The sequence below is a fragment of the Gossypium hirsutum genome, chromosome D01 (assembly GCF_007990345.1).
Source record: "Gossypium hirsutum isolate 1008001.06 chromosome D01, Gossypium_hirsutum_v2.1, whole genome shotgun sequence".
Classification (NCBI taxonomy): Eukaryota; Viridiplantae; Streptophyta; class Magnoliopsida; order Malvales; family Malvaceae; genus Gossypium; species Gossypium hirsutum.
Genome location: NC_053437.1, coordinates 23,711,213 through 23,716,611, shown reverse-complemented (window position 1 = coordinate 23,716,611; position 5,399 = coordinate 23,711,213).

Sequence of the window (5,399 nt, the reverse complement as noted above, 5' to 3'; positions counted from 1 at the left end):
AGATATACGAGTCTATATTCAGGGAAAATTAACGGCAAGTGATTTGGAGTTTAGTAGCTCCAGTTATAAGTAATTTAGTAACTACTGCTCAGGAAAACAGCTCGTAGTGAATATGTGATTTTGTTGTAAACATTAATGAAAGTTTGCCGATGAATTATTTATTGATTAATATAAAGCTTGCTATAATCTATGTGTGTGAAAGTCGGATCAATATATATAATATTATTCTGAAAGTAATACTTGAATAGTCGATTAATGACTATTTTAAATTTTGTTGAACTTAAGCTCAAGAGCAAGGGGGAACTAGATCCGATAAAGGGAAGGAAAAAGTAATTGAATAGCCGTTGAAGTCGTTCGACGACATTTGAGGTAAGTCTTCGAGTAATGATCCTACTTGAATTATATTGAAATGAATAGTCATACTATGACGGATAGTCGAATGTGCTTAGAGACTATGTTATAAAGCCAATTGAAATTATGCCCTTTGTGTGCGGCTACTGAGCCGAAATTTGAAAGGTTTAATAAATGTTTTGTGTTTGAGCCTTAGTAACGAAGAAATGAAATGGATGTGTTATGATTATTGATATATGTGTGCATGAGCATTTGAAATATATCCGGGCTAAGACCCGAAGGCAATTATGCGAGTTAATATATCCGGGCTAAGACCCGAAGGCAATTATGCGAGTTAATATATCCGGGCTAAGACCCGAAGGCAATTATGCGAGTTGATATATCCGGGCTAAGACCCGAAGGCAATTATGCGAGTTAATATATCCGGGCTAAGACCCGAAGGCAATTATGCGAGTTGATATATCCGGGCTAAGACCCGAAGGCAATTATGCGAGTTAATATGTCCGGGCTATGACCCGAAGGCAATTATGCGAGATGATATATCCGGGCTAAGACCCGAAGGCAATTATGCAAGTTGATATGTCCGGGTTAAGACCCGAAGGCAAAGGTGTTTGCGGTTGTATTCGGTTAAATACCGAAGAAACTTGGGTTTGAATGTGAGCGTTTTGTGCTGTAACTAATTCAATAAACATGCTCGACCAACCCGAACGATAAGGTGTGTTGCATGTGCATTGGAAAAGTCGATTCGTTTTAAATAGTATTCGTGCGATCGGCTAACGAATTTTCGGCTTTTAGAAAGGTTGATACTTTGTGTATATATGTTGATGGAGTGTGAAGTAAGTATGATTATGAGAATGTGTGTTAATAAAGTGATTTAGTTAGCTATGTGAATGTAATACTGTAGTCAAAGCCGATTTCATTACTTGAGACTTTCCCGAGAATCTTTTACGAAACTCCCCGGTTCCCACATCAACTTTTTGTTTTTCCTTTCTAAGCTCTTCGGCTTTACAAGCTCGCTCGACAAGTACTACGAACTCTCGTATCTGTTTTGGTTGGATCCGTGTATCTGTCCGAGTCCAAGTCATGTTAATAGGGGTAAATGAATAATAAAGTTTTATAATTGGTATTGAAATGGTATTGTATGAGAAATGGAAGTGAAATAGTGAATTGAAAATAAAATGTGAAATATGTTGCAAATATATGGAATATATGAGTTATATACTCATGAAATTACTATGGAATGGATATTGCAATTGTATAATGAAATGTGAAATAAATTGTGTAAAGTTATTTATATAGCAAGTATGAGAATTGAGATATTTGTGAAACAAATGAAATATGATATGGTTGTTGTAACAATTAAATATTAATTTGTGTTTATATTTCAATTGTCTATTTGTAATTTCTTATCTTTAAATATTAGAATTATAGAAATACCACTATGTTTATACTCAGCGTAAGATTTTGTTTCCCATGCGCAGGTTAGGTACTTAACTTTTGATCGCTGATTTAGCATCCAACAACGATCCTGAACTCAATTGTGGTGATGTTTATCCTTTGTGTCGGCATGTACATAGGGTGTCTAAATAATAGTTATTTTGTGGTTTGATTGTAAATAAGGTTATAAGTTTAATTTTTGTTGGTTTTCTACATAAAAATATTTGTTTGTTTTTGAAGCCATATTATGGCATGATAAATTGAACTAAATCTAGATAGGTGCACGTGAATTTAATTCTATGTTTAAGTGGTCATGAACTAAGTAAAATTGATTTGGATTTGGTATGTTTATAATTTGGATTAAAATGATGCTTTGATGACTTGTTTTGATGATATGAAATGTTTGAAATTTCTGTTTGTTTGATCTGTAAACTCCGGTAATGCTCTATAACCTAGTTCTGGTGAGGGATACGGGTTTGGGGTGTTACAGAGAGACTCACATTCTATCTGTTTCACGGACATCAATCCCATAGGCATGCTCATGATCCCCTTGTGGGCCTTGAATCTTCCTCGGAAAACCTGGGCCAAGTGGGAGAAACTTTGAACTAAGCACTGAGAAAGGGACAAGTACCAGTCCTCCACACTTCCTTTAAGTGTCGCTGAAAAGGTTTTGCATTTTGATGAATCCAATGCTCCTAGAAAGTTCATATTATCATTGTATTGCATCAAGTGGGCTTGCGGGTCTATTTTCCCCCTCAAACAAGTCATTTAGGACTTTAAAATCACGTGGCAAGTTCACTACTGCTATCTTAGGTGCCAATGGATTGTTAGAATAGAAAAGCCAATCCATGTCCTGAGATTCGGGGTGTAATGCTCTCACAGCTCATCGTAACTTGTTCATCTTATTCTGCCATTCTTTCGCATGCATGCCTAGAGCTTCGTCCTGTGCATTTACATTATCATGAAAATCAGAATTGTCAGTGTACCTTCCTTCTTAACTCCTCATTTTGCTTTAGCAACTCTTTTCGAAAAGTCTGCTGCTACTGAGCTGTGCCTTTTGCGCGGCCATTTGTTCTCTCATAAACTTTATCTGCTTCTGAAGAGCAAGAAATTACTGTGGCGATGTTTCCTAATTAGAAGGGAGTGGCAACCTTGCAATAGCCCATTTTTAGTGAAATCAGAATAGTGGTTTCAGGACCACAAATCTGAAGTCAAAAAATTATTTTATTATTATTTTATGGTCTACAGCCTGATAGTATTACCATATAAAAAATTTTGTTAAGAAATTTTACCTTTTATATGTTCAATTTGATAAAAATGACTAAATCCCATAAAGTGCAAAAGTTGAGTTCTAATAGCTAAATGTATTAAATAGCTATAGAACTTTAAAGTGGAAGTCCTTATATGGTAATTAGCCCATTAATGAGATAGTGGATGATAATGGTTTGGCAATATTGAAATTTGAATGAATTTTAAAGGTTAATTTTGGAAAGAAGTAATTAGAGTTAATAATAAATAACCAAATTAAAACATCATTTTGTATCATCTTTCCAACCGAATATCAAACAAAAGAAAGCTATTTTTGGGAGCTAGGTTTCGGTAAGCTCATTTTATTCAATTAAGTATGAATTTTTAACCCGTTTTTAATAATTTTATGTTTTCGGGATCGTTGTAGCTTAATTTAGCTAGCCCGGGGACTAATTTGTGAAACTATTAAACTATTAGGGATTTACCATTGATGCATGTGCATGATTTTTGAAGTTTGATGTTAGAAAATGGATGGTTGTTATTAGATAAACAACTTTTGTAAAGTGATTTTTTGTGGAATTGTCAAATAGGGACTAAATTGAAAAAGAGGAAATATAACACGGTAAAATTGTGAAATAACTGAAGTATTGTACATGCTAAGGACCTATTTGATATTCGACCATGGTGGGTTATGGTGAAATTATATAAATTTCCATTTTTATAAACTAAGGACTAAATTACAAATAAATTAAAAGTATAATGGCAAAATGGTAATTTTTCTAAAAATATGTGTTGGACTAAATTGAATATGAAATATATTGAATTGAGTTAAGTTTATTTGTGTAGATCCAACCAGACCTCGTACGGAGTAAGATCCAGTCAGACCTCGTACGGAGTTAGATCGAGGCAAAGAGAAAATCTCTTATTTAGTCCCGACTTGTTTCTAATACATATTTTTGGGTCTCGAGGGCTTGTATATGGGACAATATGAATGATTTTGATTGGTTTTTGTTATGAATATTGGTATGTTATGAAATGTCTGAAATTCTGTTTGTTTGTACTATAAACTCTGGTAATACTCTGTAACCCTATTTCGGCGATAAATACGGGTTAGAGGTGTTATATTTATTGGTGTCAGAGCTACGGTTAGTCAATTCTCAGACTGAACATAGCGTGTACAAGTCTAGCTATACATGCCATTATATAATCTGTGATAGTGTGATATCTCCTGACCGTTTTAAAACATGTTTTCATATAACAATGACATCTAACTGAGCTGATTCCAATGAAGTAGAGAGTAATCCTCAAGCCTCTATTCACAGAGTAGCTTCGAGTGGTACGAGGCCCGTATTTAAGGGTCGGAGCGGAGAGGCTAAGGAAGCCTTTTTTTCATATGATGAATGAATGGTTCACTAAGTTTGTACGGACGAACTCGGCTGCTCGACAACCTCCACCCCCTTCTGTTCCCCCACTAGTCCCTGTTATTCCTCAAGGTATGGAACCTATCCCAGTTAGTAAGCCTTCTGTTGATAAAATACGTAAATATAGGGCTGAAGAATTCTGAGCTACTGTTGAAGATGATCCTGAAAGAGCTGAATTCTAGTTAGATAATACGACCAGGGCTTTTGATGAGCTATCCTGTACACAAGCTGAATATGTTAAATGTAAGGTATCGATACTAAAAGATTTGGCTTACCAGTGGTGGAAGGCGTTGATTTTTGTTGTGCTGAGAGAGCGGATTACTTGGGAATTCTTCCAAGTTGAGTTTCGAAAGAAATACATTAGTCAGAGGTTTCCAGATCAGAAATGTAAAAAAATTTTGGAGCTCAAACAGGGTTGTATGACTGTATCAGTGTAAGAGCGAGAATTTGTCAGATTGAGCAAATATGCCAAGAGTGTATTTCAACCAAGACTGCTATGTGTAAAAGCTTCGAAGAAGGGTTAAACAAGGACATTAAGCTTTTGGTTGGAATTCTTGAGCTGAAAGAGTTCATTATACTGGTTGACCGAGCACAAAAGGCCGAAGAACTGGGTAAAGAGAAAAGACGTGCTAATGTTGAAGCTAGAGACTCGAGAAAGAGATCAACTAGGAAGTCATATCAGTCAGAATCAAAGAAATCAAAATAACATCACAATCTTTCTACTGCTTCTATGGGATATTCTAGTAGAGGTAGAGGTACCCGACGCTCTAGTCCTAAACCTTAGGCTACATTTGTAGCAAGTGTGGGTAGTGTCAGAGATGCCAGACCCGAGTGTAAGCATTGTAGCAGACCATATTATGGTGAGTGTCGAGTGAAGAACGGAGCATGTTTCAGATGTGGTTCCTTCGACCACTATCTTAGAGATTGCCTAGAGAAATCTGA